The 24,725-nt window shown below is 48.4% G+C and overlaps 1 protein-coding gene across 2 annotated transcripts in view; it reads left to right on the plus strand.

Annotated features, from left to right (window-relative positions):
• The first annotated feature begins 24,111 nt into the window (after positions 1–24,111).
• DNAJC16 (DnaJ heat shock protein family (Hsp40) member C16) overlaps positions 24,112–24,725 on the plus strand; it is a 332,457-nt gene continuing 331,843 nt past the window's right edge. The window contains exon 1 of one of the 2 annotated variants that reach the window (XM_069240270.1): positions 24,112–24,220. The gene's annotated coding sequence lies outside the window, so the exon portion shown is untranslated. Of the gene's footprint in view, positions 24,272–24,725 lie in introns of both variants that reach the window. The other variant, XM_069240271.1, reaches the window with a different exon arrangement.

Genomic DNA, 24,725 nt, shown 5'->3' on the forward strand with positions numbered 1-24,725 from the left:
CCTCTAGTGCCCGACGACTCCTGCACCGACTCCGGAACCGATACTGCAACATCAGTGACACTGCTCTCCGGAGCTCACCGCGAGGATCACGACGCCCTGCAAATCCAAGGTACTGTTTGCGGGTCTTTCCCACACCGTAGCTGGCCCGCAACGCCGAGGCCCGCCTGAACTGTTGGTTTTGTTGATCACGACGCCGTTATAGCCCCAGGTGGAGCTATTGACTTCAAGGAACTGTATTTTTGAGTAAATCTTGCAGAATCCATATTTTTCATACTGTATGTTGGATTTTTATCGTATTTGGTCTTATTTTATATAGATCAATATTGGCTATTTTTCTAAAACTGGTATGGTGTCCTTTTGTAGTGTTTTCACTTATAACTGTGTGTTATGGGCAAATGATTTACACATTGTTTCCGAGATAAGCCTGACTGTTCGTGAAAAGCTACCAAGCGGTGAGCTGGGGTTATCTGAGCGGGTATCTCCCTTATCCTGTCTAGAGTGAGGGTCCCTACTTGGTCAGGGTGCAAACCGACTGCCAACTAGAAACCCCATTTCTATTGGGTTCCAGGAGATCCCTATGGGCTACAGCATTTCTTTTGCCACCCATAGGGAGCTCAGACAACTCTTACACAGGCCTGCCACTCCAGCCTGAGTGAAATAACGTGCACGTTATTTCACAGCCATTTTTCACTGCACATAAGTAACTTATAAGTCACCTATATGTCTAACTCTCACTTGGTGAAGGTTAGGTGCCAAGTTACTTAGTGTGTGGGCACCCTGGCACTAGCCAAGGAGCCCCCACATTGTTCAAGACAAATTCCCCGAACTTTGTGAGTGCGGGGACACCATTACACACGTGCACTGCACATAGGTCACTACCTATGTGTAGCATCACAATGGTAACTCTGAAAATGGCCATGTAACATGTCTAAGATCATGAAATTATCACCCCAATACCATTCTGGTATTGGGGGGGACAATTCCATGATCCCCCGGGTCTCTGGCACAGAACCCGGGTACTGCCAAACTGCTTTTCTGGGGTTTCCAATGCAGCTGCTGCCAACCCCTCAGACAGGATTCTGCCCACCTGGTGTCTGGGCAGCCCCGGCTCAGGAAGGCAGAACAAAGGATTTCTTCTGAGAGAGGGTGTTACACCCTCTCCCTTTGGAAATAGGTGTGAAAGGCTGGGGAGGAGTAGACTCCCCCAGCCTCTGGAAATGCTTTGATGGGCACAGATGGTGCCCATCTCTGCATAAGCCAGTCTACACCAGTTCAGGGATCCCCCAGCCCTGCTCTGGCGCGAAACTGGACATGGGAAAGGGGAGTGACCACTCCCCTGACCGGTACCTCCCAGGGGAGGTGCCCAGAGCTCCTCCAGTGTGTCCCAGACTGCTGCCATCTTAGATTCAGAGGTGTTGGGGGCACACTGGACTGCTCTGAGTGGCCAGTGCCAGCAGGTGACATCAGAGACTCCTTCTGATAGGCTCTTACCTCTCTTGGTAGCCAAACCTCCTTTTCTGGCTATTTAGGGTCTCTCCTCTGGGGTATTCTTCAGATAATGAATGCAAGAGCTCACCAGAGTTCCTCTGCATTTCCCTCTTCGACTTCTGCCAAGGATCGACTGCTGACTGCTCCAGGACGCCCGCAAAACCGCAACAAAGTAGCAACATTGTCGTGCATAATCCTGCCGGCTTTCTCGACTGCTTCCTGGTGGTGCATGCTCTGAGGGCTGTATGCCTTCACCCTGCACTGGAAATCCCAAAGAAATCTCCCGTGGGTTGACGGAGTCTTCCCCCTGCTAACGCAGGTACCAAACTTCTGCATCACCAGTCCTCTGGGTCCCCTCTCATCCCAACGAGCATGGTCCCTAGAACACAGGAGCTGGATCCAAGTGACCCCCACAGTCCAGTGGTCCTTCAGTCCAAGTTTGGGGGAGGTAAGTCCTTGCATCCCCAATCAGACAGCAAACCTGTGTACTGCGTGATTTGCAGCTGCTCCGGCTTCTGTGCACTTTTCCAGAACTTCCTTTGTGCACAGCCTAGCCTGGGTCCCCAGCACTCAGTCCTGCATTGCCCCACTTGCTGAGTTGGACTCTGATGTCGTGGGACTCTCCTTTGTGACTCTGGGTCGACCGCTGTCCTTAGATCTTCCAAGTGCCTGCTCTGGTACTTCTGTGGGTGCTGCCTGCTTCTGTGGGGGTTCTCTGAGTTGCTGAGCACCCCCTCTGTCTCCTCCTCCAAGGGGCGACATCCTGGTCCTTCCTGGTCCCCAGCAGCACCCAAAAACCTCTACCAAGACCCTTGCAGCTAGCAAGACTTGTTTATGGTATTTCTGCGTGGAAACACTTCTGCAACATCCAGCACGCCGTGGGACATCTTCCTTCCAAAGGAGAAGTTCCTAGCCTTTTTGGTTGTTGCAGAATCTTCAGCTTCTTCCACCCAGAGGCAGCCCTTTTGCACCTTCATCCAGGGTTTCCTGGGCTCCTGCCCCCCCCCCCGGACACTATTGTGACTCTTGGACTTGGTCCCCTTCCTTTAAAGGACCTCAGGTCCAGGAATCCGTCTTCAGTGTTTTGCTGGTGCTTCTGGTTCTTGCAGAATCCCCTATTATGGCTATTGTGCCTTTCTGGGATACTGGGGTAACTTTACTCCTACTTTCTAGGGTCTTGGGGTGGGGTGTTTTGGACACCCTTACTGTTTTTCTATAGTCCCAGCGACCCTCTACAATCTCCCATAGGTCTGGGGTCCATTCGTGATTCGCATTCCACTTTTGGAGTATATGGTTTGTGTTGCCCCTAGACCTATGTTCACCTATTGCATGCTATTGTGATTCTACATTGTTTGCACTACTTTTCTTACTGTTACTTACCTGTTTTGGGTTTGTGTACATATAACTTGTGTATATCACTTACCTTCTAAGTGAGGGTATTCTCTGAGATACTTCTGGCATATTGTCATTAAAATAAAGTACCTTTATTTTTAGTAACTCTGAGTATTGTGCTTTCTTATTATATTGTGCTATATGATATAAGTGGTATAGTAGGAGCTTTGCATGTCTCCTAGTTCGGCCTAAGCTGCTTTGCCATAGCTACCTTCTATCATGCCTAAGCTACTAGAAACACCACTATTCTACCAATAAAGGATAACTGGGACAGGGTGTAACTACCACAAGGTACCCACTATAAGCCAGGCCAGCCTCCTACATTGGTGGCAGCGGTGGGATAAGTACTTGCAACTGCTTTACCACTTTGTCATTTGGTGCTTTTCATAAGAAAATCATATACCAAATAGTTCAGTATATGTGCACTGAACCAAAACTGTTTACTTTTCTACTCTAAAACTTTTAACAATGTTTCTGAAAAGTTTTGAAAACTTCTCAAAGTTTTCCCAAAGTTTGAAAACGTTTTTTCTCTGTGCTCTCTAAAGTTCTAAAACTTTTTCTCTCACTATCCTTAAACCTTTACTATCATGCTTGTGATAGAGCCCCCTCCCAAAACTGTTAAAGCAACATATGAGAGTTTGAACTATAAAAGTTTGAGAGGTCTGTGCCTGGATAGAGGTTTGAGTATAGGTAAGAATCCTACAAAAGAGTTTCTCTTTAACATGCTCATTGTAGATGACCAGAACCAGTCTGGCCCATCTCAGAAAATGGGGAAGCTAACTATATTGTTTTGATGCTCACAACAACTCCAAACAATTCCAATTGAATGTACCAATAACAATTACACTGCTGAGAGAGCAAAAGACAAACGAGAGCAACTAGTATTGGTGCATGAAAAATAACTGTGTAACGATGCATGTTTTAGAATATGATTGTACTTTCCTATCGGTTGAAACAATTAAAAAAGATTTTAAAACAAAAAGAAAATGGGGAAGCTTCCCAGTTAGACTCTGAGGAGTTCCCTGAAGAAGCTGGGGAGGGTTCTTACAAAGTCCTGCCCCCTAGCAGGGCACTTGGTGACACTGGTAGTGTTAGAGGGCCCCACACCAGTAGGGCATCTTTCACCCCTAGAGGCCAGGTTAATAGGGTCCAGACTGTTAGGGACAGGTCTCCCTCTGAAACTTCCCACATTTCCTCTGTGTCTAAACATTCCCAACCCACCCACCCGGAGAATAACTTAATGGAAAGGGAACTAAGAAAGCTAAGGGTAGAAGAGACCAGACTGAAGCTTAAACAGCAGCAGCTGGCCTTAGATAGGGAATCCCTAGACATAAAGAGGGAAAGACAGAGGTTGGGGTTAGTTCCTCCATGGTGGCAGCAGCAGTATGTCTGATAGCAATCCTGTTAGAGAGCAAGATTCCAGGAATCTGCACATGATTGTCCCCCCTTACAAGGAGGGGGATGACATTAATAAGTGGTTTGCTGCACTTGAGAGGGCCTGTATGGTACGGTTGGTCCCTCAAAGGCAGTGGGCTGCTATTTTGTGGCTATCTTTCACTGGAAAGGGTAGGGATAGGCTCCTTACTGTCAGAGAAAGGGATGCCAATAATTACAAAGTTTTGAAAGATGCACTCTTGGATTGATTTGGCCTAACCACTGAACAATACAGGATTAAGTTCAGAGACACCAGAAAAGAGTCTTCTCAAGACTGGACAGATTTTGTGGACTGTTCAGTGAAGGCCTTGGAAGGGTGGTTGCATGGCAGTAAAGTTTCTGACTATGAAAGCCTGTATAATCTTATTCTGAGAGAGCATATTCTTAACAATTGTGTGTCTGACTTGTTGCATCAATACTTAGTGGACTCTGATCTGACCTCTCCCTAAGAATTGGGAAAGAAGGCAGACAAATGGGTCAGAACAAGGGTGAACAGAAATGTTCATACAGGGGGTGACAAGGATGGCAAGAAGAAGGGTGGTAAGTATTCTGAGAAGGGTGGGGACAAAAGTAAGCATTCAGAGTCTACATCAGGCCCACAAAAATCCTCTGGGGGTGGTGGGTCCAAATCCTCTTCTAACAATCAGAAAAAGCCTTTGTGTTATTTGTGTAAAGTCAAAGGCCAATGGGCAAGTAATTCCACTTGTCCAAAGAAAAACACCAAACCTCCCACCACCACAAACCCTGCTGCAAATTCTAGTGCCCCCAGTAATAGCAGTGGTGGTGGGAAATCTACTACTAATAGCCAATCCAAGGGCATAGCTGGGCTCACTATTGGCAATGTAGTGGGGGTTGGTCTTGTTAGGGAGACCACAGAGGCTGTTTTAGTCTTTGATGGTGGCATTGATTTTGCCACCTTGGTTGCTTGTCCCCTTAATATGGGTAAGTACAAGCAACTTCCCATATCCAATGGTGTTGAGGTTGAGGCCTACAGGGACACAGGAGCCAGTGTAACTATGGTGATCGAAAAACTGGTCCACCCTGATCAACACCTACTTGGTCAGCAGTACCAAGTAACCGATGCTCATAACAACACTCTTAGCCACCCCATGGCTGTTGTGAATCTCAACTGGGGGGGTTACTGGTCCAAAGAAAGTTTGGGTAGCCACTGATTTACCTGTAGATTGTCTACTTGGAAATGATTTTGAGACATCAGCTTGGGCAGAAGTGGATTTGGAGGCTCATGCAGCAATGCTGGGCATTCATGGGCATATTTTTGCTTTGACAAGGGCTCAGGCCAAAAAGCAAAAAGGACAGGGAAACTTGGATCCAGGAACAATGGACCAAGTGCTTCCTAAAGCTAGGGGTAGCAAGAGTAAATCCGTACCCACTATCCCTCCCTCTACAGATGATTCCCCTTTTGAGGAAGAGGAATTCTCTCCCTGTGCAGAACTTACACCAGAGGAGCTGGCAGCAGACACTGCTGAGCTTTTGGGTGCAGGGGGTCTGCCAGGGAAGAGCTGAGTGTGGCACAGCAAACCTGTCCGAAATTAGAGGGTTTAAGACAGCAAGCTGTCAAACAGCAGAATGGGGATGTCAGTGACAGTCATAAGGTGTACTGGGAAGACAATCTCTTGTACACAGAGTCAAGGGACCCAAAACCTGGAGCTGCCAGGAGATTGGTCAATCCCCTGCAGTACAGAGAGTTTCTTCTCACCCTAGCACATGACATTCCTTTGGCTGGACATTTGGGCCAGACGAAAACTTGGGAAAGACTCGTCCCCTTGTTTCACTTGCCTCATATGTCAGAGGACACAAAAGACTTTTGTAAATCTTGTGTGACCTGCCAAGCCAGTGGCAAGACTGTTGGCACTCCAAAGGCCCCTCTCATTCTACTTCCAGTGGTTGGGGTGCCCTTTGAATGGGTAGGGGTTGACATAGTTTGCCCCCTTGACCCTCCAATTGCTTCAGGCAATAGATTTATCTTGGTGGTAGTGGACAATGCCACAAGATATCCTGAAGCCATACCTTTAAGGACCATTACAGCTCGTGCAGTGGCAAAGGCCCTCCTGGGAATCTTTTCCAGGATAGGTTTTCCTGAAGAGGTGGTGTCAGACAGAGGTAGCAACTTCATGTCTGCATACCTAAAAGCAATGTGGAAGGAGTGTGGTGTTACCTACAAGTTCACCACCCCTTACCATCCACAAACAAATGGTCTGGTTGGGTGGTTTAATAAAACTCTCAAAGGTATGATAATGGGACTCCCTGAAAAACTAAGGAGGAAATGGGATGTCCTGTTACCTTGCCTCCTTTTTGCTTACATGGAGGTACCCCAGAAAGGAGTGTGCTTCAGCCCCTTTGATTTCCTCTTTGGGCACCCTGTAAGAGTTCCACTTGCTCTTGTGAAGGAGGGTTGGGAACAACATTTAAAAGCTCCTAAACAGGACATAGTTGACTATGTACTTGGCCTAAGATCCAGAATGGCTGAGTATATGAAAAAGGCCAGTAAAAACCTTCAGGCCAGCCAGGAGCTGCAAAAGCAATGGCATCACCAGAAGGCTGTCCTGACTCAGTACCAATCAGGACAGAAGGTGTGGGTATTGGAGCCTGTGGCCCCAAGAGCACTCCAAGATAAATGGAGTGGACCCCATCTCATTGTTGAAAAGAAGGGTGAGGTTACCTATTTGGTAGACCTGGGCACTGCCAGGAGTCCCCTTAGGGTGATTCATGTCACCCGCCTAAAACCCTACTATGACAGGGCTGATCTCACCCTGCTCATGGCAACAGATGAGGGACAGGAAGAAGAGAGTGACCCTCTCCCTGATCTCTTCTCCACCACTGAAGCAGATGCCTTAGTGGAAGAAGTAGTCTTAGCAGATTGTCTGACTTCAGAACAGAAAGACAACTGCATTAATCTCCTAAGCCAGTTTTCAGACCTCTTTTCACTTGTACCAGGTACAGCATCCCGGTGTGAACATACAATTGACACTGGAGACAGCCTGCCTTTCAAAAGTAAAATTTATAGGCAGCCTGACCATGTCAGGGACTGCATTAAACAAGAGGTGCAGAAAAGGTTGGATTTAGGGGTGATTGAACCTTCAGAAAGCCCCTGGGCTAGCCCAGTTGTGCTTGTACCTAAACCTCACACCAAAGGTGGAAAGAGAGAGATGAGGTTTTGTGTAGATTACAGAGGGCTCAATCAGGTAACCAAAACTGATGCTCACCCTATACCCAGAGCAGATGAGCTCATTGATACACTGGCTTCTGCCAAGTATCTTAGCACGTTTAATCTAACTACAGGGTATTGGCAGATTAGATTGGCAGAAGATGCTAAACCCAAGACTGCATTTTCTACAATTGGAAGGCACTACCAATTCACAGTAATGCCCTTTGGTTTGAAAAATTCACCTGCCACTTTTCAGAGGTTGGTGAACACAGTCCTGCAAGGGTTGGAGGCTTTTAGTGCAGCATATCGAGATTATATTGCTGTCTTTATCCAAACCTTGGATGATCACCTGGTCCGCCTATGGAAAGTTTTGGAGGCCCTGCAAAAGGCAGGCCTCACTATCAAGGCCTCAAAGTGCCAGATAGGGCAGGGGAAAGTGGTTTATCTGGTCCACCTGGTTGGTGGAGAACAGATTGCACCACTACAGGGGAAAATCCAAACTATCATGGATTGGGTGCTCCCTACAACACAGACTCTGGTGAGAGCCTTTTTAGGCCGCACAGTGTACTATAGGAGATTCATCAAGAATTATGACTCCATAGCAGCCCCTCTTAATGATCTCACTAGCAAGAAAATGCCTAAGAAGGTATTATGGACAGCCAGCTGTCAGAAAGCTTTTGAGGAGCTCAAACAGGCCATGTGCTCTGCACCTGTCCTAAAAAGCCCATGTTACTCCAAGAAATTAATTGTTCAAACTGATGCATCTGAATTAGGGGTAGGGGCAGTACTATCACAACTGAATTCTGAGGGCCAGGATCAACCAGTTGCTTTTATCAGCAGAAGGTTGACCCCTAGAGAAAAGCGTTGGTCTGCCATAGAGAGGGAGGCCTTTGCTGTGGTCTGGGCACTGAAAAAGTTGAGACCATACCTGTTTGGTACTCACTTTATTGTTCAGACAGACCACAAACCTCTACTTTGGCTAAAACAAATGAAAGGTGAAAACCCTAAATTGTTGAGGTGGTCCATATCCCTACAGGGAATGGACTATACAGTGGAACATAGGCCTGGGAGTACCCACTCCAATGCAGATAGACTCTCCAGATATTTCCACTTAGACAATGAAGACTCATCTGGACAAGGCTAGTCTTATTGTCCTTTGTTTGGGGGGTTTGTGTAGGAAAGTACCATCTTCCCTTGCATGTTACCCCAATTTTCACTGTATATATGTTTGTTTTTGCCCTTGTGTCTCTGGGATCCTGCTAGGCAGGACCCCAGTGCTCATTGTGTATGCCCTGTATGTGTTCCCTGTGTGGTGCCTAACTGTATCACTGAGGCTCTGCTAATCAGAACCTCAGTGTTTATGTTCTCTCTGCTCTCTCAAATTGTCACTGCAGGCTAGTGACTAATTTTACCAATTCTCATTGGCACACTGGTACACCCATATAGTTCCCTTGTATATAGTACTTAGGTACCCAGGGTATTGGGGTTCCAGGAGATCCCTATGGGCTGCAGCATTTCTTTTGCCACCCATAGGGAGCTCAGACAACTCTTACACAGGCCTGCCACTCCAGCCTGAGTGAAATAATGTCCATGTTATTTCACAGCCATTTTTCACTACACATAAGAAACTTATAAGTCACCTATATGTCTAACCCTCACTTGGTGAAGGTTAGGTGCCAAGTTACTTAGGGGGTCATTTTGACCTTGGCGGACGGCGGAGGCCGTCCGCCAAGGTACCGCCGCTGAATGACCGCACCGCGGTCAAAAGACCGCGGCGGCCATTCAGACATTTCCTCTGGGCCGGCGGGCGCTCTCCAAAAGAGCGCCCGCCGGCCCAGAGGAAATGCCCCTGCAACGAGGACGCCGGCTCAGAATTGAGCCGGCGTAGTTGCAGGGGTGCGACGGGTGCAGTTGCACCCGTCGCGTATTTCAGTGTCTGCTTAGCAGACACTGAAATACTTTGCGGGGCCCTCTTACGGGGGCCCCTGCAGTGCCCATGCCATGGGCATGGGCACTGCAGGGGCCCCCAGGGGCCCCGCGGCACCCCCTACCGCCATCCTGTTCCTGGCGGGTCTCAGGATGGCGGTAGGGGGTGTCAGAATCCCCATGGCTGCGGAGCGCGCTCCGCAGCCATGGAGGATTCACAAGGGCAGTGGTAAACCGGCGGGAGAGCGCCGGTTTACCCTTTCTGGCCGCGGCTGAACCGCCGTGGTCAGAATGCCCTCGGGAGCACCGCCAGCCTGTTGGCGGTGCTCCCGTGGTCGGTGACCCTGGCGGTCACCGGCCGCCAGGGTCAGAATGACCCCCTTAGTGTTTGGGCACCCTGGCACTAGCCAAGGTGCCTCCACATTGTTCAGGGCAAATTCCCCGAACTTTGTGAGTGAGGGGACACCATTACACGTGTGCACTGCAGATAGGTCACTACCTATGTGTGGCGTCACAATGGTAACTCCGAACATGGCCATGTAACATGTCTAAGATCATGGAATTGTCACCCTAATACCAACCTGGTATTGGGGGGACAATTCCATGATCCCCTGGGTCTCTAGCACAGAACCCGGGTACTGCCAAACTGCCTTTCCGGGGTTTCCACTGCAGCTGCTGCTGCTGCCAACCCCTCAGACAGGATTCTGCCCTCCTGGGGTCTGGGCAGCCCCAGCCCAGGAAGGCAGAATGAAGGATTTCCTCTCTCTTTGGAAATAGGTGTGAAAGGCTGGGAAGGAGTAGACTCCCCCAGCCTCTGGAAATGCTTTGATGGGCACAGATGGTGCCCATCTCTGCATAAGCCAGTCTACACCGGTTCAGGGATCCCCCAGCCCTGCTCTGGTGCGAAAGTGGACAAAGGAAAGGGGAGTGACCACTCCCCTGACCAGTACCTCCCAGTGGAGGTGCCCAGAGCTCCTCCAGTGTGTCCCAGACCTCTGCCATCTTGGATTCAGAGGTGTTGGGTGCACACTGGACTGCTCTGAGTGGCCAGTGCCAGCAGGTGAGGTCAGAGACTCCTTGTGATAGGCTCTTACCTCTCTTGGTAGCCAAACCTCCTTTCTTGGTAGCCAAACCTCCTTTTCTGGCTATTTAGGGTCTCTCCTCTGGGGTATTCTTCAGATAACGAATGCATGAGCTCACCAGAGTTCCTCTGCACTTCCCTCTTTGACTTCTGCCAAGGATCGACCGCTGACTGCTCCAGGGCGCTTGCAAAACCGCAACAAAGTAGCAAGACGACTACCAGCAATATTGTAGCGCCTAATCATGCCGGCTTTCTCAACTGCTTCCTGGTGGTGCATGCTCTGAGAGCTGTCTGCCTTCACCCTGCACTGGAAATCCCGAAGAAATCTCCTGTGGGTTGACGGAGTCTTCCCCCTGCTAACGCAGGCACCAAACTTCTGCATCACCAGTCCTCTGGGTCCCCTCTCATTCCGATGAGCATGGTCCTTGGAACACAGGAGCTGGATCCAAGTGACCCCCACAGTCCAGTGGTCCTTCAGTCCAGGTTTGGTGGAGGTAAGTCCTTGCCTCCCCACACCAGACAGCAAACCTGTACACTGTGTGATTTGCAGCTGCTCCAGCTTCTGTGCACTTTTCCAGAACTTCCTTTGTGCACAGCCTAGCCTGGGTCCCCAGCACTCTGTCCTGCATTGCCCAACTTGCTGAGTTGGACTCTGACGTCGTGGGACCCTCCTTTGCGACTCTGGGTCGACCGCTGTCCTCAGATCTTCCAAGTGCCTGCTCTGGTACTTCTGCGGGTGCTGCCTGCTTCTGTGGGGGCTCTCTGAGTTGCTGAGCGCCCCCTCTGTCTCCTTCTCCAAGGGGCGACATCCTGGTCCTTCCTGGTCCCCAGCAGCACCCAAAAACCTCTACCACGACCCTTGCAGCTAGCAAGGCTTGTTTGTGGTATTTCTGCGTGAAAACACTTCTGCAACATCCAGCACGCCGTGGGACATCTTCCATCCAAAGGAGAAGTTCCTAGCCCTTTTCGTTGTTGCAGAATCTCTTGCTTCTTCCACCCGGAGGCAGCCCTTTTGCACCTTCATCCAGGGTTTCCTGGGCTCCTGCACCCCCTGGACACTATCACGACTCTTGGACTTGGTCCCCTTCCTTTACAGGTCCTCAGGTCTAGGAATCCGTCTTCAGGGTTTTGTTTGCGCCCGTGGGTCTTGCAGAATCCCCTATCACGACTATTGTCCCTTTCTGGGATAGTGGGGTAACTTCACTCCTACTTTCTAGGGTCTTGGGGTGGGGTATTTTGGACACCCTTACTGTTTTTCTATAGTCCCAGCGACCCTCTACAATCTCCCATAGGTCTGGGGTCCATTTGTGATTCGCATTCCACTTTTGGAGTACATGGTTTGTGTTGCCCCTTAACCTATGTTCACCTATTGCATCCTATTGTGATTCTACATTGTTTGCACTACTTTTCTTACTGTTACCTGTTTTGGGTTTGTGTACATATAACTTGTGTATATTACTTACCTTCTAAGTGAGGGTATTCTCTGAGATACTTTTGGCATATTGTCATAAAAATAAAGTACCTTTATTTTTAGTAACTCTGAGTATTGTGTTTTCTTATAATATTGTGATATATGATATAAGTGGTATAGTAGGTGCTTTGCATGTCTCCTAGTTCAGCCTAAGCTGCTTTGCCATAGCTACCTTCTATCAGTCTAAGCTGCTAGAAACACCTCTATTCTACTAATAAGGGATAACTGGACCTGGCACAGGGTGTAAGTACCACAAGGTGCCCACTATAAGCCAGGCCAGCCTCCTACACCAAGTGATTTGAAAATATGCCTCCAAGGATTCTGAGCAATAGGGTATATCAACTTTTGTGATAAAAATACTTCCAGTAACCATATCCTGAACTTGGCAGAATAAGTTCAAATCAAAAACAGAATAAAAAAATGAGATAAAATGATAAAATGAGATAAAATAATGCTGATAATTGTGAGTTTTCATCTAAGATATATAGGTTGAAAAATAAACAGTACAGATCATGATATTTTCATAAAATGTTTACAATTTATCATCAAGGTTGAAACCATGTAGATATGTCCGTGGCAAGACCCCCTTCCCCCCTTACTCACCCTTGCTACCGCTGTTTCAATTACCGGGCACCCAAATTATTTCAACACATCATAACACACGTGACATAAATATGCTGAAGGTGGGTGATCTGTACTCCAATTCCGCGTTGTACTCCTTTACGGATCTGGTGTCGGCCGGGGTGATGCATAAGGGAGCCTTTTTGACATATAGCGCCATTAAACGGCTACTAAACAAAATTTGGGGCCTCGGCAATGACGAGCCTCCTGAGTCTCCATTGCTCACTACTATCCTTACAATAGGTAGCGTAAAAGGAACCATAACTAAAATATATAATATACTATTAGCAGCAGTCTGTACCACCCTGCCGCACGCTAAGGCACGCTGGGACATGGTCCTTCCTACACCATTACCACAAAAAACCTGGTCTGCGGCTCTTGCAACGATTAAATCAATATCCCGAAATCCTCGCCTACGCTACACCCAATTCAATTATATTCACCAATCTTATTTATCCCCAGCCCGCATTCTAAGAATATACCCGAACACAACTCCGTCATGCCCAAGATGTGCTATCCCGGCAGCCGACTTTTACCACATGGTTTGGAGTTGTCACTCAATAAACTCAGCTTGGCACCGAGTTACAGACGCCACAGCAGACATCTCATCCCTCGCATTATCCCCCACACCAGAGTCCTGCTTATTAGGCATACGTCACCGTACTAAGGAAGATAAACAGACACACAGATTCATAGACTTAGCGTTTGCTGTCTTTAAACGTTTGATCGCAACACATTGGAAGGCTCCACATGTTCCATCCCACTTGGTTTGGCTGCGTGACTTACATAGTCGCTCACAGGCCGAGGCGCAGACACTCAATCTACTGCAACGCAGAGGTCTCATTGAGGTGGGCCCCGAAGTCTGGAACACTTTTGTGGTGGCAATAGAAGCGCGCGATGACTTGCACCCCCCGTGAATAGCACACCATACACAACTCTAACAACCAGGTGGATATGGTCAGTAGGACACTTGAACTGCCTCAATTTCAATTACTGACAGTGCTGACATTCTCATTATTATCCTCAAAGTATTAACCTAACACACCAGGCTGTTCTCACTGCGCACAAACCTGTGCACAGGTCAAACCCAGCTCGCTTAATGCTAATCCTGCTCAGTATTCCGTTGAACACCGCAAAATGTAAATCCCTGCTTCACTCCTGTCCCCCGCTCTACACACATTTACATATATAAGATGCAATCCTCCCTCTAACATCTCCTTACCTCCGTCTGAGGTAGTATATATTATTAATGACATCAGCCGTGCTGAGCTGCATTGTTACTCGGCAAGTATTTGTTGCACAGTATTTAAGCTGCATGTTTCTTCTTTTCTGCTTTGTTAGCAATATTTTATGTTTTGTCTATAATTTGATTTCTTCTCTTTTTTCCTACATACCAGTTAATATGCAACGAAGCTGTGCAAGTTTATATATGTAAGCAAATAATTAGTTAAATCATAAACAGCCAATGTACTGGTATGTGATTGTTATGATTAATAAACAGATTTAAAAAAAAAAAAAAAAAGGTTGAAACCATGAATTATAGATTTCAGTATATAAATCAGTTTTTTTCTCTCTGAAACGTTTTCTCTTGCTACCTCCCCTTTTCTGTTTAATGGTACAAATTACTATATATTTGATTTCCTTGATATTATTTTTAGACTACGACTTGTGAACATGATGTATCCAACACGGGATAATGAAACATTTTGTGTAAAATGCCTTGAAAGCATATAAGAACAAGTTACTTACCTTCAGTAATGCTTTTTCTGGTGGCTACCTGTGGATTCCTCACCTTATGAATTCTCCCATGCGCCAGCATCGACGGAAAATCTTCTTCCTAGCTCTCCACGTCGACGAGGACGTCACAATTGCACGGCTCCACGTGACTCTGTCTGACGTCACCGTGCCAATAATAGGTGTTCGCCGACGTCAGTTTCACCCATTTTTTACGTGCCTTTGAGGCGAACAGGCGAAAACCGACCTCAAAATAGCTCCATGAATACATATATACATAAAACCACAATGATGCAATAGAATTAAAACCATCATTTATATATACACATAAACACCAAAATGTATATACACTTGTAAAACAAACATCCTAGTGTAACCAGACATGAAACGGGGAGGCGGGTGGGACTGTGAGGAATCCACAGGTAGCTATTGTATCCACCAGAAAAAGCGTTACCGAAGGTAAGCAACTTGCTCTTCTGATGGATACAACTACCTGTGGATTCCTCACCTTATGAATAGAGCCCCAAAGCAGTACCGCACTCTGAGATGGGTGACTGACTGGTTACACCAAGAAATCCTGCAATACAGATTGTGGAAAATGGCCGTCCCTCCTAACCTCCGAGTCCAAGCAGTAATGCTTTGCAAAGGTGTGGAGGGACGCCCAAGTTTCTGCCTTGCAAATATCCACCACTGGAATCCCCCTCGCCAGGGCCGAAGTGGCGGACTTAGTCCTGGTGGAATGGGCTCTAATATCCTCAGGGGGAACCTTCTTTGCCAACGAGTAGCAAACCTTGATACAGAAAAAGACCCACCAGGAGATCGTTTTTTATGGACTGCTCTGCCCTTCCTCTGTCCAATATACCCCACGAACAGCTGGTCCTCCAGTCGATAGTCTTTCATCCTCTCAATGTAAAAACTGAGAGCCCTTTTGGGGTCCAAACATTGAAGCCTCTCTTCCTCCTTCGAGGGGTGAGGAGGAGGATAGAAAGATGGAAGGGTAATGGTTTGACCCATATTAATAGGAGTGACAACTTTTTGTAGGAAAGCTGCTCTGGTGTTCAGCACCACTTTATCCGGATAGAATAAGGTTTAACAGAAAGAGCCTGATGTTCACCAACCCACCTAGCCGAGGTTATAGCAATGAGAAAAAACGTCTTAAGAACTAGAAACCTTAGCGGGCAAGTGTAGGAGGCTGGCCTGGCTTGTAGTGGGTACCAAGGGGTACTTACACTCTGTACCAGGTCCAGTTATCCCTTATTAGTGTAGAAGAGGTGTTTCTAGCAGCTTAGGCTGATAGACGGTAGCTATAGCAGAGCAGCTTAGGCTGAACTAGGAGACATGCAAAGCTCCTACTATACCACTGGTGTCATATGCACAATATCATAAGAAAAAACAATACACAAATATACTAAAAATAAAGGTACTTTATTTTTATGACAATATGCCACAAGTATCTCAGTGAGTACCCTCAGTATGAGGATGCCAAATATACACAAGATATATGTACACTATACCAAAAATATGTAGTAATAGCAAAAGAAAGCAAGCAATGTAAAGTTAAAGTAGATTGCAATAGGAGCACATAGGTATGGGGCAACACAAACCATATACTCCAAAAGTGGAATGCGAACCACGAATAGACCCCAAACCTATGTGAGCTTGTAGAGGGTCGCTGGGACTGTAGGAAAACAGTGAGGGAGTGAGGGTTAGAAAAATAGCCCACCCCAAGACCCTGTAAGGTAGGTGTAAAGTGTACCTACAACCCACATAGAGCACAGAAGTCGTTATAGGGGGATTCTGCAAGGAGACCAACACCAGCAAAGCAACAACAGCGGATTTCCGGACCAGAGTACCTGTAAGACAAGGGGACCAAGTCCAAGAGTCGCGACAGTGTTGAGAGTGGGCAGATGCCCAGGAAATGCCAGCTGAGGGTGCAAGGAAGCTGCCACCGGATGGGAGAAGCTTTGTGTTCTGCAAAAACGAAGAGGACTAGGAACTTCCCCTTTGGAGGATGGATGTCCCACGTCGTGAAGAAGCTTGCAGAGGTGTTCCCACGCAGAAAGACCGCAAACAAGCCTTGCTAGCTGCAAGGGTTGCAGTTAGGGTTTTTGGATGCTGCTGTGGCCCAGGAGGGACCAGGATGTCGCTACTTGGATGAGGAGACAGAGGGGGCGCCCAGCAAGTCAGGGAGCCCTCACAGAAGTAGGCAGCACCTGTAGAAGTACTGGAACAGGCACTTGGAAGAGGAGTGAACCGGAGTCCACCCGAAGTCAGAAAAGGGAGTCCCACGACGCCGGAGGACAACTCAGAAGGTTGTGCACTGCAGGTTAGAGTGTCGGGGACCCAGGCTTGGCTGTGCACGAAGGAAATTCTGGAAGAGTGCACAGGAGCCGGAGCAGCTGCAAATCACGCGGTACCCAGGAATGCAGTCTAGCGTGGGGAGGCAAGGACTTACCTCCACCAAACTGGGACTGAAGAGTCACTGGATTGTGGGGGTCACTTGGACAGAGTTGCTGAGTTCCAGGGACCACGCTCGTCGTGCTGAGAGGGGACCCAGAGGACCGGTGATGCAGTCTTTTGTTGCCTGCGGTTGCAGGGGGAAGATTCCGTCGACCCACAGGAGATTTCTTCAGAGCTCCTAGTTTAAGAAGGAGGCAGGCTAACCCCACAGCATGCACCACCAGGAAACAGGCGAGAAAGCCGGCAGGATGAAGCAATACAAGGTTGCAGTAGTCGTCTTTGCTACTTTGTTGCGGTTTTGCAGGCATCCTGAGCAGTCAGCGGTCGATCCTTTGGCAGAAGGTAGAGCGGGAGATGCAGAGGAACCCTGGTGAGCTCTTGCATTCGGTGTCTGCAGAATTCCTCAAAGCAGAGACCCTAACTAGCAAGAAAAGGAGGTTTGGCTACCTAGGAAGGAGGATAGGCTAGTAACACAGGTAAGAGCCTATCAGATGGAGTCTCTGACGTCACCTGCTGGCCCTGGCCACTGAGAGCAGTCCAGTGTGCCAGCACACCTCTGAATCCAAGATGGCAGAGGTCTGGGGAACGCTGGAGGAGCTCTGGGCACCTCCCCTGGGAGGTGCAGGTCAGGGGAGTGGTCACTCCCCTTTCCTTTGTCCAGGTTCGCACCAGAGCAGGGCTGGGGGATCCCTGAACCAGTGTTGACTGGCTTATGCAGAGATGGGCACCATCTGTGCCCATCAAAGCATTTCCAGAGGCTGGGGGAGGCTACTCCTCCCCAGCCCTGACATCTTTTTCCAAAGGGACCCTCTCTCTGAGAAAGTCCTTTGTTCTGCCTTCCTGGGCCAGGCCTGGCTGGACCCCAGGAGGGCAGAAACCTGTCTGAGGGGTTGGCAGCAGCAGCTGCAGTGAAACCCCGGGAAAGGCAGTTTGGCAGTACCCGGGTCTGTGCTAGAGACTCGGGGGATCATGGAATTGTCTCCCCAATGCCAGAATGGCATTGGGGTGACAATTCCATGATCTTAGACATGTTACATGGCCATGTTCGGAGTTACCATTGTGATGCTATACATAGGTAGTGACCTATGTATAGTGCATGCGTGTAATGGTGTCCCCACACTCACAAAGTCCAGGGAATTTGCCCTGAACGATGTGGGGGCACCTTGGCTAGTGCCAGGGTGCCCACACACTAAGTAACTTTGCACCCAACCTTCACCAGGTGAAGGTTAGACATATAGGTGACTTATAAGTTACTTAAGTGCAGTGGTAAATGGCTGTGAAATAACGTGCACGTTATTTCACTCAGGCTGCAGTGGCAGGCCTGTGAAAGAATTGTCAGAGCTCCCTATGGGTGGCAAAAGAAATGCTGCAGCCCATAGGGATCTCCTGGAACCCCAATACCCTGGGTACCTCAGTACCATATACTAGGGAATTATAAGGGTGTTCCAGTATGCCAATGTGAATTGGTGAAATTGGTCACTAGCCTGTTAGTGACAATTTGGAAAGCAGAGAGAGCATAACCACTGAGGTTCTGGTTAGCAGAGGCTCAGTGAGACAGTTAGTCATCACACAGGGAACACATACAGGGCACACTTATGAGCACTGGGGCCCTGGCTGGCAGGGTCCCTGTGAAACATACACTAAAACAACATATATACCGTGAAATATGAGGGTAACATGCCAGGCAAGATGGTACTTTCCTACAGCAAGAATGCATGGGTTCGAACGGTGACCCCATTAAAAAAGTTAAAACGAGATTCAGATCCCACTGAGGCATATGAAAATGAGTAGGAGGAAACCTATTAACTAAACCTTTTAAGAACCTAATAACAATAGGTGATTTAAACAAGGAAGGCTTATCCGGGAGGCAAAGAAAGACTGACAGTGCCGCCAAATAGCATTTAACAGTAGCAAGGGCACAACCCTTCTGTGCTAAATCTAAAGCAAATAACAGAATATCAGAGAGGTGGTCCCTCAAAGGATCAATTTGCTTCTCTCCACACCAAGCCACAAATTTTGCCCACCTGCCGGCATAAACAGTCTTAGTGAAGTGTCGCCTGGCCGATAGAATAACATCCACTACATCTGGTGGGAGAGAAAAAGAACTCAGGTTGCCCCGTTCAATCTCCAGGCAGAGGTGCAGGCTCTGGAGGTGGGGGTGTAGAACCTGCCCCTGCGACTGCGAGAGGAGGTCTGCCCTGAGAGGGAGACGGAGCAGGGACACAGCGAGAGTTGGAGAAGGTCCGTGTATCACACCTTTCTTGGCCAATCCGGAGCTATTAAAATGACCTGAGCCGAATCTTGGCGAATCTTCCTCAGAACCTGAGGAATCAAGGGTATGGGGGGGAAATGCGTAAATCAACGGGTTGCACCAAGAGATCTGAAACGCATCCCCCAAAAGCTCCTTGCACTGGATACTGGAGGCTGCAGAATGACGGGCAGTGCGCGTTCTCCCGAGTGGCAAACAGATCTATCCGTGGAAAACCCCACATCTGAAAGTTGTGCAGGACCAGATCCGGATGGAGACGCCACTCGTGATTGGCCGAGAAATGCCGACTGAGAGTGTCCGCACGTACATTGAGCACTCAGGCCAGATGATTTGCTACCAAGCAAATCCGATGGTCCCCGAACCCAGGACAAGAGTCGCAGAGACTCTCTGCAGAGAAGGTACGACCCCACTCCTCCCTGCTTGTTTATATACCACATCGCTGTAGTGTTGTCCATCAGGACCTGAACTGACTGACCGCGAAGGGACGGGAGGAAGGCCTTGAGAGCCAAACGTATCGCCCGCAATTCCAACAGATTGATTTGAAAAGTCTGTTCCACTGGAGACCAACGACCCTTGATCTCCAGTTCCCCCAGATGAGCTCCCCACCTGAGAGTGGAAGCATCCGTCGTGACCGTGGCCACCGGAGGCGACAGTGAAAACAGCCTTCCTTGAGAAAGGTTGCTGTTCACAGACCACCATCGTAGATTCGCTGCAGCTTCCCTGGAGATCGTTATTGACTTTGTGTTGAAACCACTGTCTGCCGAGGCACCATTGGAGAGCTCTCATGTGCAAACATGCATGAGTGACCAACAGAATGCAAGGAGTGAACACACCGAGAAGGCGTAGGACCTTGAGGACTGGAACAACCGCTCCATTTTTAAACATTGGAATCAACGTCTGGATGTCCTGAATCCGCTGAGGCGGAGGATAGGCCTGATTCAATGTAGTATCCAGTACTGCCCCTATGAACAGGAGGCGTTGAGAGGGCTCCAGGTAAGACTTGGGTACATTTATCTTAAAACCCAGACTGAACAACAACTGAGTTGTCACCGGTAAGTGACGCAACACAAGCTCTGGAGAGTTGGCTTTGATCAACCAATCATCCAGATAAGGGAATACCGATATCCCTTTCCTTCTGAGACCAAATGGAAGGACCACAAACTGGTAGTGTTGTGACCCCACCACAAACCAGAGATACTTCCTGTGCGACTTGAGTATAGGGATATGAAAGTAAGCATCCTGCAAGTCGACAGACACCATCCAATCCTATTTGTTCAACGCCAGAAGTACCTGTGCCAGAGTCAGCATCTTGAATTTTTCCTGTTGGAGGAACCAATTCAAAATCCTCAGGTCCAGGATTGGTCTCAAACGACCATCCTTCTTGGGAATCAGGAAGTATCTTGAATAGCAACCCTGACCCCTTTCCTGCTCTGGAACCAACTCCACTGCACCCTTTGACAACAGGATCGGAACCTCCTGCTGCAACAACAGAAGATGGTCTTCTGAACAACACGAGGGATGGGTAGGGATGGAAGGGGGAAACTCCTGAAAAGGTAGAGCATATCCTTTCCTCACAATGTTCAGAACCCAGGAGGTTGATGTATTTAACTCCCACTTGTGGATAAAAAGATGTAATCTTCTCCCTACAGGAGAAGTGTGGTTGAAAATGGACAGAAAACTAGAGCTGCTTCCCTTGTTGTTGTCCTCCAGAGGAAGAGGATGATGCACGGTGCTGCTGGGTGGCCCCTCGCCCCCCTCTAAAGGATCTATAAGGGAGGCTGGTAGGCTGTTGGAATGGGGTCTCCCACGGTAAATGGCTCCACGCCCAAACCCCCTAAACCTCTGAAAGGACCTTAAAGGGGTAGCAAAGGAGGCTTGCAGTCCCAAAAACTTTGCTTTGGCCTGACTGTCTTTAAAGCACTCTACAGCAGAGTTCGCTTTATCACCAAAAAGTTTCTCCCCATCAAAGGGCAAGTCCAGGAGAGCAGTCTGTACATCAGAGGAAAAACCAGAGGACCTCAACCATGCGTGCCTCCTGGTAGCAATAGAGTTACCCATCGCCCTGGCACTGAGTCTGTGGAATCCAGGCCAGACTGGATTATCTGTTTTGCTGCAGCCTGAGCAACCTATAGGAGTTCTCCAAATTGCCCCTGTAACTCCTGCGGCAGGTCAGGAACCATAGACCTAGCTGAATCCATCAGGGCGTGGACGTATCTGCCGAGACCACAGGTAGCATTTGCTGCCTTAAGGGCCATACTGCAAGAAGAAAAAGTTTTCTTCGCCGACTGCTCCATCCTTTTGGATTCCCTGTCCGACGGAATCACAGGGAAAGAGCCTGGTGCGGACCGTGTGGAACAAGAGGCCTGAACAAACAGACTCTCTGGGGTAGGATGCTTTGATAGGAACCCCGGATCCTTAGGCGCCACTCTGTACCTCCTTGCCACAGACCTATTGACAGCAGGTGATGACACAGGCTTCCTCCACAGCTCTAAGATAGGCTCAGTGAGAGCATCATTAAAAGGAAGCAATGGATCCACTGAAGTAGAAGAAGGGTGCAGGACCTAAGTCAGAATATTTGGTTTGATCTCTGCAGCAGGCAACAGAAGATCCCAAAAATTGGCCACCTTCCTAATCACAGTATGTAATGAAGCTGCCTCTTCCGTAAACTTCCCTGGCGAAGAAAGGTCCCATTCCGGGGAAGTGTCAATCCCACTGGCTAAATCCAGCCCTTGATGTTCTCCCAAGGGCTCCACAATTTTCCCTTCTTCCAACAACTGCCGCTGGTACTCTTCCTCTTCCAAAAGTCTCAAGTCCTTTCTGCGTGACCTCAACCTGGCCTCCAACCTCGGCGTCGACATAGATTTAGCCGACGTCGATGACACTGGCTTCAAAACTGTAAGGCGCGGAAAAGGAGAAGAAGGCTGACTTCGGTCTAATCTAGCATCCGGATCCGGCACCAGAGCGGATCCGAACGGTGCCATGGACACCTGAGGCTCCATCGTCAACGTCGACTGACGGGGCGATGAGATTGACGCTATAGGTCTAGAAGGCGATGTCATCGGAACCACAGGACCTCGAGGCGACGTCATCTGCACCAAACCGGCACCCTCAGCCGGACAGAAGGGCATAAACGGTGCCGCCTTGTAAGGAGCCGGGGAGCCCAACGAAAATGCTAACGGACCCGTTGGACCAGCCGGTGCACCAGCAGGCGTCACAGCATTAAACATCGAAAACATGGCATTTAAAAATGCCGCCAGATCTGCTCCCAGAGCCGGGAAGGCAGGATACCGCTGGCCTCCATGTTGCACCTGCGCTTGCTGAACATCCAAATCCTGTGCAGCAGGTGAAAATTGAGGGCTCTTCGGAGGTGGAACTACCTTGAAGACCGACGGCGCCGGAGAAGCCTGAGGGCTCTGAGGTTGTGGAGTCACAGTCGGACTAAACTCCCCTGTCATACGGCGCTGCAGAGATGGAGACCTTGATCTTGAACAGCTCCGAGCCGAACAACACAGAGTCATGACGATGCCGCCTCTTGTGTTTCTTTGACGAAGTGTGAGAAGAGGACCTGTGATGACTCTTATGTCCCTTATTTGCCTTGACCAAAAATAGTTTGGCCTCCCTCTCCTTCAGAGCCTTAGGATTCATTCTCTGGCAGGATACACACTCCTCGACGTCATGCCCGGAGCTTAAACACCAAAGGCAATCATCATGAGGGTCAGTAACCGACATGCAACCCCTGCACTCTCGACATGGCTTAAATCCCGACTTCCTAGGAGGCGACATTGTAACCAGAACCAGGATTGTAACCAGTAACAAGATGGAACACCTTCAACAGTAGCGAGAGCTAGGAGAAAACGTTAGCGTTGAAGAAACGGAAAAAAGGGAACTGACGTCAGCACGCCGACGAGGACCTCTTATTGGCATGGTGACATGAGACGGAGTCGTGTGGAGCTGCGCAACTGTGATATCCTCATCGACGTGGAGAGCTGGGAAGAAGATTTTCCGTCAGATGCTGGCTCATGGGAGAATTCATAAGGTGAGGAATCCACAGGTAGTTGTATCCATCAGAAATGTTCTTTGCGTCTCTTCTTCACAGGCCTTAGAGTGGAAACAATGTATAATTTAGTACAGGACCAGACAATAAGATAAACACATGTGGAGTCGCAATTCTAAAATTATTTTATTTGTTTCTTCATTTTGGCGTCCCAAAACGACCGATTTTGTTCAATGTGCAAAGACAACAAATGCAGTTGTTCCATTTGAAAAATCATTGGAAGACAGTTATTAAAAAAAAATGTTATATTAGTACTTCTTTTAAAAGTTATGGCAGGAATGTAATTTCCTCTGACTTGGTTTGTTGATTTAGCTAACTGATATCTAGCTTATGACAAGGCCCTTTCAGATTCAGGTTAGATATTTATCGTAGACTGTATCTAAAACTCTGTTCGTGAACCCATGCTTCTTCTACATAATCGACATTCAAGGTGCACAATCTCCTCGTTTTTAATTTCTATCCGCGATATGATCAATTTGATGCTTGGGTGCGCAGAAGACGCATGTAATTTCTACTTATACGCCAAATGTCTCTCTGTTCTCATTGCTCTCGGGGCAACTGAGTTGACCTCCAAAGTTTAAGCTTTTTACTAAGTGGCCACGAAAGAACCACTGTTTTATTACACATGTAAAAATCAAGGTCCTCGCTCTTATCACCCCCCTTACAGTTTTCACACACCAACCATCATCTCCCCTATATCCATTCATTACCCTTCATCGTCTCCCATCCATCACCCCTGCGGTCACTCACGGAATTCCATTAACAGTTTTTCAAGCCCACTATCCCCTTCTCATTCCTCTTCGTTAACCCTCGCCCTGAACCCCGCATGTTTCCTTGGTGACCCAGGGATATAATTAGAGTCCAGGACACTCGGGGAGGGTCACGTGACCGCAGGATGAACACAGAGGTTGGTGCGGGTTAAAATATGTGTCCAGGAGCAACAGCGCCGATCTGTCAGTGCAACTAAGGCGGAGACTGAGGAGGTCATGAGGGAGGCAATTGGAGAGCAAAACCTGCGCGGCGTCGTAACCAAGCAACAGTAAGGGCTGGAGGCGGTACTTCCTGCCAGGTGGTGCTTCCGCTTCCGGCGTGTGCTGTGGAACCGGGACCGGGAGGAGGATGCGGTGAGGAGGAAGGAGGGGATTTAGGGTGCAAGGCTCAACCGGTTGCAGAGGGTGTGTGAGTGCGAGGAACATAATCTAGCCAGTAGATCTGTTGCACTCTGTTGAAGTCGGTGATTTGACAGACGAGAATGATTTGCCAGGGAACAGGTCGCTTGGATCACTTGTGCATCTCACTTACTCTCAATTCGTTTTTATTTCCAGTTTTGTGTGGTCACGTAGGGTGTTCGTGATGCGGGGGTAGCTCCTTCACCCGTATTCACATACTGTATAGCGTTGTCTTCAGTTGTATGTTGTCATTTGGCACGTATCATGAAGGTTTATATTTGGTTTTGTAACCTAAATCCTAGTTGCCAAGAGGTCCTGTTTTAAACATTCAGCCGATTCAGGCTCTTCAGATTACCATACTTTGCCTTCTACGTAATGGTGTTCAGCTTTTGATAATTCTAAGCAGTGGGTTTAAACATTGTTAGAAATAGGGTCTCTAGTGGGCAGTGGTTTGCACCCT

This window comes from Pleurodeles waltl, chromosome 6 (genome assembly GCF_031143425.1).
Source record: "Pleurodeles waltl isolate 20211129_DDA chromosome 6, aPleWal1.hap1.20221129, whole genome shotgun sequence".
Taxonomy (NCBI): Eukaryota; Metazoa; Chordata; class Amphibia; order Caudata; family Salamandridae; genus Pleurodeles; species Pleurodeles waltl.